The sequence below is a fragment of the Ziziphus jujuba genome, chromosome 10, assembly GCF_031755915.1.
Source record: "Ziziphus jujuba cultivar Dongzao chromosome 10, ASM3175591v1".
NCBI classification, from domain to species: Eukaryota; Viridiplantae; Streptophyta; class Magnoliopsida; order Rosales; family Rhamnaceae; genus Ziziphus; species Ziziphus jujuba.
The window spans coordinates 5483132-5496397 of record NC_083388.1 but is presented as its reverse complement, the minus strand read 5'-3'; the positions used below and the strand labels follow the sequence as shown (position 1 = coordinate 5496397).

Here is a 13266-nt window from a genome sequence, read left to right as displayed (position 1 = left end):
TTCGATTATATATTATCTCCAAGATATACAGCTAGTTAGGAATAAAATTTGGATAGTGATATTACTTATCAGCATATTACTTTCCATCCACATTATTATCTGTAGGCTAAGAATGGAATAAAACTACATTCATGCTTGATGGGATACATATTTATAGATTTTAATCGTGTTTACTTAGAAAAAGTATGGATATATATGAGTTATTGCGGTTCTATATACCTCACCCTTTGACTAGCTTTGACTTATGCCTGGGATGTGCAAGGCACTCATGGAATGATAGAAGAAGGAAACGTTGGAAAACGAAACAACAAATTAACTATGCATTCCTTGACCTCTTTTTCAAAAATTTCAGAAACTACAGATATATATCACCTGAAGCGCATTTTTCTTACTTTTCCCTTCATTCTGTAATATGGTTAATACGTTTGCAAGAATTATTAATCCATAATGATAATAATAATAATAATGACAAATATAACAAATTAATATGCAATGGCTACATAAAGTCTTAAATATCTAGATTTCAAAAAGATATTAAATCATCATTATACAGATAAGAGATTAAGAATTATTTTTTTCCTGCATACATATATAGATCTTACATAGATTGGGTATATTGTATTAGTTGGTACTTCCATATACCCCTTTAAACTATCAATATAACAAATAAAACTTAAAATGTACTAAAACTAACATATCCAACAGTTAAAACAATTTAATTAAACAATAAATATCATAAATGTACTCTTCCAATCTATTTATCATATCATTAATAGTACATTCTCAGATTTTCATTCAATTTTTGACCTAGCTAAAATTCCTCTTCTCCAGTTGTAATGTTGATAAAAAAAATTACATTTATCATATACCTTTTTATCAAATATATATATATATATATATATATATATATATATATATATATATATATATATATATATATAAATACATACAATTATTTTAATGATCGTCCAAATTCAAATTAAAAAGAAAAATATCAAAAATAGATCTAAAATTGGTAGTTAAACATTTTATTAATTATGTTTTAATTTAACTTATTTTAAGTGACAACTCATTTTATTTTATTTTATTTTTATGCTATCACTTAATATAAGACTTTTTTGTATCTTATTCCAAAAAGTTAAAAATTTTCACTTTTATTTTAATTGGAAATGACTTAATGCCTTTTGTCTTTTTCTTTTTTTCTTTTTTTTCGTTTTTTGTTTTTTTATCCAAAATTACCCTTATTAAACTATTATATTCCAAAACTTTTCAATTCACTCATCTCTCTCTCTTCCATCGATTCCTCTATCTCTTCCATCAACTCTCCTGAGAAAAATCCACATCCAGAAAAAAAATAATAATAAAATAAAAAAATAAAGAAAATCAGAAAAAAATTCTCATCCTCATCTATTACCATATCCAGATGAGGAAAAAAATAAATGAGTATGAGGTTTGCACCATCCTCCCTGAGTGCATTGTGTAGCTGAAAGTATCACATCAGTTTCTCTTAACACACAAAGGGCCCTACATTCTCAAATCTCAAATGTGCAGCCGATAAATATAAGAAAAAATTATGTGAAATTGAGCAAGTACAAAGATATACTTGGCGGCCCTCAATATCTTCTCAATATTCTTCTCCAAGGCCGTGCGTGATCGTGTTTGGAAAGAGAGAAATTGCTGAGAAACCGAGAGAAAATAAAAAAAGAAAAAAATAGGCAAATGAAGAAGACTGATTTAACCATGTATATGAAGCAACTTTTATCGCTAAACAAGGACAATTAATATCAATTTAAACAAAAGATTAATAAACATTTGAGGAGGGTTATTTTCTGAGGGTAATTGTGTCTTTTAACTAACAATTTATTATTAAGATATTTTTTTTGTTCAGATATATTTAAAAGAACAAATAAATGCATATGAAAAGAAACTTCCCAAAAAAAGAAAAAAAGAAAAGAAAAACTCCATTATTGTTGTGTGATGGGATATACTTGCAAAATATTTGGATATATATTAGCTGTGGTTCTATCTCACCCTTTGACTTTTTGACCGGATGTGCAAGCTGGCACATGCAGTTTTGCTTTTTAAGGGAGCCAGAAGAAAAAACATTGGCAAGGGAACAAGAAGTTAATTATGCATGCCTTTTACCTCTTTTGTTCGACCTTCTTTTTTTAAAATAAATAAGTAAACTTATTACTTTTTTTTTTTTTCCAAATTTTGTAAATTAATAAGCCTCTATTTCGATATATTGTTGCCCTTTCTTTCGAATTATTTTTCTCTTTGATTGTATTTTTTTAATTAACTTTTCCTTTATTCCATAACTAATACATTTGCAAGAATTACTTCATCAAAAAGAAAAATAAATTAAGCAAATATGATAGAAAATATAATGTGCAAAGGCTAGCTACAAACCCTTATATATCCAAATAGCTATTAAATACAAGTAGATAAGAGATTAACCATTTTCTGTATATAGTACCGGACCTGTGGTAAAGTCACTAATTCATTCGGTATCTCCCTAAGTTCAAATTCCCCACTACTGTGGAATATATATATATATATATATATATATATATATATAATATGATTTTTTTTTTATTTGTCTTTACATATATATATATATATATATATATATATATAATATGAATGATAAAATATAAAATAAACTCTTCATCAAAAAGAAAAAGAAAAAATGTACTATATTATTTATTATTAGGGCATATTTTATTTACAGCGTTAAGTCTGAGTTAAATGCAAAAATATCCCTTGGGTTTTAAAAAACATTCACAATTCCTAAAGTAGTCTAATTTATCCTTATACCATTCTAAAGTTAAATTATTTTTAAATTCCATTTTTTTTTTGCAACAATTAATTTAAAGGCTTTAAATTTTTTCTTTATTTTTAATTAAATTTTGTTTAAACTATGTGATAATTTTTTTCTTTTAAAAAAATGATAATTTTAATTACATAAGTTTTTCTAAGTAAGTTATTTTTTTGACAAATACCTTCAATTAAATATATTTGAAAAATTATGATATATTCAATTAAATATATTTGATAATTATAATACTTTTGGTTAAATATATTTGATAAATTTTTACTTAGTTAAGAAGCTTATCTAAGTAAAATCATCATATAGTTTTTTTTTAATAAAAAAAATCAGATAATTTAAATAAAATTAATTAAAAATATAGATTTTTTTTTTGAAAAATTAAAAATATACATTAACAAAACTTTCAACTCTTTCAAATTAGTTTTTGTAAAATCAACCAAAAAAAAAAATTTGCAACAAGAAAAAAGAAAAAAAAAAGAAAAGGCATTTAAAAGTAATTTAGTTTTACTAAGGATATAAAAATAATTTAGTTTGCCATTAAAGGATGTTTTTATATTTATCTCAAACCTCATAAGGTTTCAATAAAATATTGTCTTCTTTTTATTAGGGCTTAGGCTTCTATAGGACCAGCTGAACATGACTCTTTTCTTGTAGCAAGGTAGCTATTAGTCAGTGAAGCAAAAATCAGTGAAACAGGCGAAATATCGGAGACAATTTGGCCTTTCAATCACCGGCGACATTGATAGGAGGGCAAAAAAAATTTCTGTAAGAGGTGTGGGAGAAATGTTGCCGAAGTCGAAAAATATCATCGGTATCCTTAGAAATTAGTGGAATTTTTGGTTTTTTGATGGATAACTATGGAAACAAAATGGAAAAGCCAGTTGTCGGTGGAAATTTTCGATGGAAATCTCAGCTGACCTTCTCTCATCTCTTTCGGTTGAAAATTATGTTTCATCTCTCATCTCTTTTGGGCCTCTCTCATCTCATCTCTTCCGGGCAATTGAACTAGATTTTGAGATTTGTTGTTAAACAAGATTATGATTTGGGCTTTGTGGTAAAGTGATTTTTAGATGGAGTGGAGTAATTTTAAACCTTTGATTTGGTCAGAAAACATTTTTTTATCCTAAAAAGCAAATCCATGGCTAAAACCTAACTTGCTTGGGCGTTTTATTTTAATTCAGATTTGGCAAAATTGACATTTGGAATTTGTTTCCCATGTCGAGACAATGCAAACGCCCTAAAAATTGCCAAAATTCATCGCTAGATCGAGGAGAAATCTACCAAACTTGTCATCATGCAACCATACCATACCTGAGCTTCACAGAAGAGGAAGAAGAAGAAGAAGCTCACTCACCTTCTTTGGGCCTCTTCATAGGCCCAAATATCCAACTTGTTAGTTGGGCCGGCTTATCTTTTTAGAAATTCTAAAGTGTTTAAGAATTGTAGGATTGTAGCACGTTAACACACATCCCTTTATCTTCTCATTTTCTTTACCTTTTTTTTTTCACTCTTTTAATGTTTAATTTAATTTTATTTATCCAAAAAGAAAAAGAAAAGAAAGAATAAATAAATAACACTGTTTGTCTTTTTTTTATTGTGTAATATATAGAGTTTTGGTGTATATGTGTAATTGGATGAGTATTTATTATATTTTATTATCATTGTATTTTAATTATTATATTTTTTTATATTGTTTTACTATATTAATTATCTCATATATAAATATTTACAATTTTCATAATTTTATCGATATTTCCATCAATATCGATATTTTCATCGATATTTCTATAAAATTATACCTTTACCATTTTCATCGATACCGATATTTTCATCACTGGTTATAAAGGAGCAGACACTATCTTATCTACTCTAATCTTTGCATCTTCTCTCTTTGTCTTTTTCTAGGCATTTCTCTAGTATTAGTCACTATCTTATCTACTCTAATCTTTGCATCTTCTCTCTTTGTCTTTTTCTAGGCATTTCTCTAGTATTAGTCTCAAACTGAAAAGTTATCTAAACAATCTAAATTAATTTAGAAAAATTTTAAATTTAAACTTTTATTCAGTAATATTTGTTAGTTATAATTTTAAAATAAACAAAAATGAGAGGAATTAATTAAGGTGAAGAAATTTTAATAAGAAAATTCATAGGAAAGGAGAGATTTATTGATATAATTAAGACCAAATTAGACTTAAATTGAAGGGGGCACGTTGGTGTTTAATGGGCTGTAGAGTAAGTAGAAGAAATATTAACAAGAAATTTGAGGGGAGGCACATGTTCCCTGTCCCCCTACGTATCCTATCTAGGTCCGTCAGTGTATATATTGAAAAAGACGATTTAAGCAGCCTTGGCTTCTTTTGTCGCTAACCCTTTCTTCACATGGTTATCTAAAGTCAACAAAAAACTCCAATGAACTCTGAACCATACATTAATAATTTAATATTTTTGTGATTCAGCTTTCTTTATCTTTTTGGTAGTGAATGTCCTTGCTTAGAACCTAAGGGCCAATATCGGTTTCAAGGTTGCTTGCACCATAAGGCTGCAACCTGCAAAATGTGGCGATTAGTATTTAACGAAGATTGATGGTTCTCATTTTACATGTATGTACTATGTATGATTCCTAAGTTCTCAGTATCTGGCAATATTATTTATTTGTGGTGAATTAGTCTCTTTCTTGCTAGTATCGTAGCGTGTTTGAAGTTGCATCTCAAAATTGCTTTTACAAAAACGTTGTTAACGCGGAGTACTTCATTCTCACAATGCATTTTTGGTCAGCTTTCAGTTGTGGAACTGATTAAACTCTTTCAGATTTGGGTTCAAAGTCTGATATTAAAATTCTTCCTCGTCGAAGCTTGTCTTAAAGAGTACAACTATTATCGACTAGTTGGATTATGATAACATCAACACTTAATTATGCAATTATGGTATATTGACTACCCTGTAATTGTTCTTCTTCTCCTTCTTCTAAAACATCTCTTTCCTTTGCATATATAACAATTGAGGTATTATCAGTTTTGCTTCATAAATGTCATTTCAAGTAAATATCTATAGCTGCGAAGATATATTATTCCATCTCTACAAGTACGTAGTTTTAGTCCTTAAACGTCTAACTTTTAGCGTGCTCTTTTTAGATAACCAATTTTAGCTTAATCAGCCAATAATTAAAGATTTTATTAATATGGACAAAACTTTTAAATCAAGGCCATAAAACTATTTAGATTGACATAATAACGAAAACTCTAAGTTTTTAAAGCAGAACATTTGTTTACTAATTTCTTTCTTTGTACAAAAGGGCATCAATTAGCCTTGCGCATAATTCAAAAAGCCTTGTGTTTGTGGACTTTAATGACAAAAAATTGGCAACTTGAAGTGCATTTATAATGACAAAAAATTGGTAACTTGAAGTGCATTTAAGAGTTTTCATAAGAGTAGTTATCCTTATTGTTTTGGATGACAATTTGTTTTTCCAAGATATCAAACTTAAGAGAGTTAGTCTCTGCTTGTAATTCCCATCAATATCTGCAATCAGAGAATAAATCCTTGCATGGCTAGTTTGGGGACAACGGAGATAGGTTACATTATTAACATTCTTAAAATTGAAGCTATCACTTTCTAAATTTTTTTTTAAGAAAATAAAATAAGATAAAAAGCACTGGAAAACATTTAAGCTATAGTACTACAGGTGCAAAACATTGGATTCTTCTAAGTTTGCGAAAGCAAAACGTGTGTAAAATAACGTTTTTCACACTCATTTCAACAACCATGTTTTTGACATTTTCCACCTAATAATTATTTAACTAAAACATACAAATAAAAGTATTAATCAATCAATCACTTAAATACTAAAATAATAATAATCCTCAAAAAAGTACTAAAATAATTAATTGTGCGAAAATTACTGGAATGAAAAAAACAGGCCAAATACAATAAATCCACGTCTGTATTTTTGGAACTAACAGAAATTTATAATTGTATGCCGTAGAAAAAATGAGTAGGAGGAAGAAGACAAATTATATATAAGAACAATTATCCATGCAAAACTGGATTTGCTCCTTTGTTTTGTACAACAATATTAGGTCATGAGGCAAATAAAAGTTACATTATAAAAACTTTTAGACAATAAAAACTAATAAAAATAAAACATATTTTCATATGTGTATGTATATATATTTATATATATATTCCTCTTTTTTTTTTTGTGAACAGATAAAAAATAAAATAAAAAACAAATGACTAGTAAGCAACTATTTCAACTGGAGGCGCTTGGTCAAGAGAGCTATATAAAATCAATAATTCTAGATTTACTAAAGTATTCATCAACTTTTTTGATCAACTTTTTTGATCAAATAACATTGTGGATGATATGACAATATTTTTATTTTCTTAATTTACTTTACTATTTAAGAGTTTACCCACCTATCAATGTTTAAGTTATATGAATTAATAATAATAGATTTATCAAAATATTTATTAAATTTATTTAACAGATAACATTGTAGATAATATAGTAATATTTAAATGATTTATTTTTTATTTTATTTTTTTTTTCCAATTTAAGGGCTCACTCATCATATTTATGGTTGTATAAGTATGTTAACTAGTAACATTTTAATACGTTTTATTTGGTAAATAAATTTGATCAATATTTTGTTACCTGAAGCATTATTGTCTATGAGTATATCAATTAATAACATTTTAACATGTATCATTTGTTAAATAAATTTAATAAATATTTTGGCATTTGTAGTATTATTAATATAAAATTCAAAATAACAAAATGCTTTGACAAAAAGTAACCAATAAATGGGTGGCTTTTGTTTCAGCCATACACAATAATAAAAATAATTTATTTTTACATGTTTTTCAGCCACTAATTCGTTCATCTGCATGTCTCTAAATACATTCCTTTCTATGCTTTTTTTCTTGCACACCATCCTCAGTTTCTTAGTCCTCCATAAATGGCAATGGACATGGAACAGACCTTGAACTTCACAGCAGTAGTGCTACCTTCAAAGCCAATTTCCTTTATGTTTTGTCTCCCATCACAAAAATGTTCTCAAAAACTCTTTTCCTTTGCAATTTGCTTTTTCGTTTCCCTTGGCATCTTTCTTGTCAAAACCAAGTTCATCAATATCTTTACCAAAAGCGAGAACGTTCCTTCCCTTCCTCCAGGTCCTTTTCCATGGCCTCTCGTCGGAAATGTCACCGAGATGTGGAGGAATAGACCTGCATTCCGATGGATTCACTGTGTCATGAAAGAACTCGATACCGATATTGGTTGCTTTCGCTTAGGAAAAACCAGTGTCATTGCGGTCAATTCATCGGAAATCGCTAGAGAATTCTTGAAGAAAAACGATGCAGTTGTTGCCTCGAGACCTTTAACCATAAACAGTGGTATTATCAGTCATGGGTTTTTAACCACAGCACTAACGCCATTAGGAAACCAGTGGAAAAAGATGAGAAGGGTTTTGGTTCATGATGTATTCAACCATTCGAAAATGCAGTGGATGCTCGAGAAACGCAACGAAGAAGCTGACAACCTCATTCGATACATCTACAACCTGAGCTCCAATGGCGGCTCTTCAGGGCAAGTTGTTGATGTGAGAACAATAACACAGCACTACACAGGAAGTGTTATAAGAAAAATGATGTTCAACAAAAGGTTTTTTGGGAAAGGTAGTGAAGATGGAGGACCTGGTGTTGAAGAAGAAGAGCATACCTCTGCACTTTTTACTGCGTTATCATACCTGTATGCTTTCTCTATAGCAGATTATCTTCCATGGTTGAGAGTATTTGATCTGGATGAGCACGAGAAGAAGGTCAAGAAGGCTATAGAGGTTTTGAAGGGGTACCATGAAGTTATAGTGAATGACAGAGTTCAGCAATGGAGGGAAGGGAAGAAGATGGAGGCTGAGGATCTGCTTGATGTTTTCATTACACTCAAAGATGAAAATGGAAACCCTCTACTGTCTGGTGATGAGATCAAAGCGCAAATCACGGTTTGAATATCATCTTCTTATATTCATTTGATTTCATTCTCCATTTATTGTTTTCATGCATGCATGCATATAAAATGCAAATCATGCATGTTTTCTATATACAGTTCGTTCATTACTGGTTATTATTTGCCTATATTTAAAATAAAAAAAAATAAAAAAAAAAACAACATTTGTTGTTATTGGTAAATGATTAACAACGGAATTTATTTGTCAAATGATAATTTAAATAATTACAATTAAATAATTCACTTTTAAAATTTTAGAATAAAAAATAATAAAATTAAATACTTTAACAAAAATTTACTATATAAGATGATAAATGTCATCAGTAGTGGTAAATCGCATAACTCATATTTATAACTCATATTTATATGAGTAAGAGGATGCTAGCACCCAATAGAACAACTAGTAGAATAAATTTATTTATATATAGATATGTATCACTATATTACTAATCATGCATACACGCAAATTATAAAACCAGAATTCTTTCCTCATCTAATGACATATGATCACATTTATCCCAAAATATATATATATATATATATATATGATCACTTGTTTCAGAAAAAAATTAAAAAAAAAAAAAAGAGAGACATATGATCACTAATCCAATGAATGATTAAGATTGTTTCTCTATCATTTTAGTTTTTAAAACTTCCAAATAAGGACATTTTATAACAAATACATCTTTAATACAACTTCTATTTACTTCAAAGTTTCATGAGTTTCCTTTTAAAATATATATGTATATTATAGAAAGTACTTGTCCCCCTCTACGGTGTGTGTGTGTCTAACATCACATAACATATTATAGGAAATTTTCATCGAACAATATATTGCCCAAAATTAGACACCTACATTATGGAGAGGGCCAAACGCTTTTTATAATAAAATTATATATATATATATATATATATAGAAGTGCTATAGCCACAGACTAGCTCACACCATATGGAGAGGACTCTGACGTCCGTTTGCTTTCTTCCATTTAATGAAACGGTGCGTTGGCACCTCTTTAAAAAGAAAACAAAAAAAAAAAAAAAAATAGGTCTTCCTTCTTCCTTCTTCCTCTCCCACAGTTCATCCTCTTCTTTCCTATAAATCTAAACCAGCATCCTTCTTTCTTCCTTCTTCCTTCTTCTTCTCCCGCAGTTCATCCTCTTCTTTCCTAAAGTCCTAAACCAGCAGCTTAGATTTTTTATTTTATTTTTTGGGATTATGGTTTTGATTTCGATCAATTATCAGATCTTAGTCAATTATCATTTTGAATGCTAGAGATTTAATTTTTCTGTTGCTTTTGGTGTTGTTTGTCTCAGATCTTGGTCAATTATAAATGAAAGTGCATTTGTTCTTTTTTTTTTTTTTTTTTTTTAAAGATGCTTATTTTGAGCTGTTGTTATTTAGAATCAGTCAGATGGTGCGTGGAAAGTGAAGGGAGAGAAAAGCAAATGGATAGATGTGGGTCCTGTGGGTCTTGTTTTGTATTTTTTTTTTTTTCAAAAAAGGTGCCAACGCACCGTTTCATTAAATGGAGGAAGGCAAACAGACGTCAAAGTCCTCTCCATGTGGTGCGAACTGGTCCGTTCTATAGCACTTCTGTTTATATTTATATATATATATATATATATATATATATGAAATCTAATTTTCTACTAAAATTTTAAAAATATAAAAAAATTTAATACGTAACATTTTTTTGTGAAAATTAAATGCTTTGAACTATAAAAAAATGTTTAGTAACATCAAAATGTACTTTCACATGGAATATTTTGAGATAAAAGTTATATAATTTTAAGTTTAAACTTAAATTCGGAACAAAACTAATAACATTAGTTGTAAATAATAATTTTTAATATATTTTAGAAACATTACTTTAGCATTTGCACAAATTTTTAAACTCTTATTCTTTTTGAAAAAAGACTTTTCTATTTTCTAATACTTAAATAAATTTTAGTAATTTTTCAAGTTCATTTTGAATTTATATATATATATATATATATATATATATATATATTTAAAGGTTTTGAACCAAGTCCTGTTAGTGTGGATTCCATTTATACCCAAAACAATGTCTTTTTTTTTTTTTTTTTTTTTGGGGGGCAAAGCTCAAAGAAGTATTTGATGTGGATTATGGCTTAAAAGCAACGTTATATGCTTGTTTTTTAAGAAAAAAATATATTTCTTTTCAAATGTTTAATGTGTAAAGATTTTTTTAGGGCTTTTTATAATTTTTCTAGATTTTGTCAGTTTCTTTTCCATACTTACCAGGGCTTACTTTTGTATTTAATAGACATTTATCAGAAAATATCTATATTTGAAAGTTTTTGAAGTTAAAATGAGATAGAAGTAATCTTGACTATACAATGGATTAATAGTTACATGTTATTAGATCCTTAAAAGTTGAGTGTCTATTTGTAATAAGTAGTGACAATTAGAAGTACGACCATGAAATTTGCCTATTGTCAGTATTTAATTATATATTTTTTATTTTAAAACCTCAATTTAAGAAAATGAATATTTTTTAGGTAGCTACTTAAATTATCAACTAGAATATAGATCTTACAAGTAATTATCACTAGTACTACCATAGTGATAAATATTAATTTTCTAAAAGTTTATGCAAAGCCATGATCATGATCCCAAATTATCTCACTATAATTTTAATAATTTAGTTATATGCATACAGTAAATACACTCAAATTTGGCGGGACTGGAAGTTTAATTAATTTTACCATTTCGAAAAGAATATATATTTTGTCATATTTTTGGAAAATTTGTGATTAGTAATGTATAGAAATTGCATATTTTGGTAAAAGTTATATATTGAAACGATTAAATAGTCATATATCTTATAAAATAATTACTCAATGATATAACAAAATAATAACTTTTCATATATGTATTATAAGAGTTAAGGGCACGATGACAAACCATTTTTTCCCTTTCATTCAATATTTTTATCATTTCAAACACAAATTAAATAATAAAAAAGGTATTTTTCAACCAAACATATATATATATATATATATATATGAAGTACTTCCACTTTAATTAAATCTTGAGGGTGTGCTCTTATATATGCTAATATATCTTTGGCTAATACAAGCAGGAAATTCTTCTAGAAACAGTGGATAATCCTTCTAATATAGCAGAATGGGCTCTATCAGAAATGCTTAACCAACCTGAACAACTTCAAAAGCTGTGGAAGAATTAGATAGGGTTGTTGGCAAAGACAGACTTGTCCAAGAACATGACATTCCCAATCTCCCTTATGTCACTGCCTGTTCAAGGGAAGCTCTCCGTCTTCACCCAGTTGCACCGTTCAATGTCCCCCATCTCTGCGTCTCCGATTGTGTTGTTGCTGGCTACTTCATCCCCAAGGGCAGCCACATATTGCTAAGCCGGTTGGGGTTAGGCCGAAACCCTAATGTTTGGGAAGACCCTTTGAGATTTGACCCTGAACGCCATATGAATGAAGGAGGAGTTGCTACTCAACAAGTAAGTCTTGCTGAACCTGAGCTTCGCTTCATTTCATTCAGTACCGGAAGGCGAAGCTGCTTAGGCAGTTGGCTTGGGACGACCATGACAGTGATGCTGCTTGCAAGGCTTCTTCAGGGGTTTACATGGAGCATGCCACCAGGTGTGGAGAAAATTGACCTAATTGAAGCCGACTCAATCTTGTTGAAGGATACTCCTCTTCATGCCCATGCAAAACCTCGCTTGCATCCAAGTGTTTATCCAATTAACTAGTAATATTATATAAATTTATGATCTCCAAGATAGCTGCTTAGAAATTAAATTTGGATTGTTATTGGGGATCTACATGTGTGCACATCTTTTTCCTTTTACATGGTTTGGTTTGGTTATTATTGGCAAAGATACTGAAAGCCCAAATAAAAATATCAAGAGTTTCACCAAAAAAAAAAAAAAAAAGAACCAAAGGCCAGAACTATTTTTTTTGTTGATCCTTGTGTTTTGGACTTTGGTTCGACTCTGTATATTTTTATTTGGGCTTTCTCTATCTATGCTAATTGTTACAAAGGCCAGAACTATTTAGGGTTTAGTTTCATGTTTCTTATTTTAGCATGTTATTTTTCTAGCTACGTTATTATCTGCCGGCGAAGAATGAAATAAAAATCCATTGTTGTTTGATGGGATATATATATACATATATATTTATAGATTCAAACATATTTTACTTGGAAAAAGTATGGATATATACTGTGCCAGTGGCGGACTCAAGAATTTTTCCTAGAGGGGCCAGGGGTGACCATTAGATATTAATTGTTTTGACAAAAGAATATCAATATAAATAATAAAACACAACAATAATTATTCATAAGATTCATAAAGAAATTAATATAAAAAAATCAATATTAGTTTAGCAGGCATTTTAAATTTTCAATTTTCATGATGATTTTCGTTATTAAATAT

General features: G+C 28.8%; 1 pseudogene; it reads left to right on the top strand.

Annotated features, from left to right (window-relative positions):
- Positions 1–7730: 7730 nt before the first annotated feature.
- Positions 7731–12979, top strand: LOC107410646 (tryptophan N-monooxygenase CYP79A68-like; annotated as a pseudogene).
- The last annotated feature ends 287 nt before the right edge of the window (positions 12980–13266 follow it).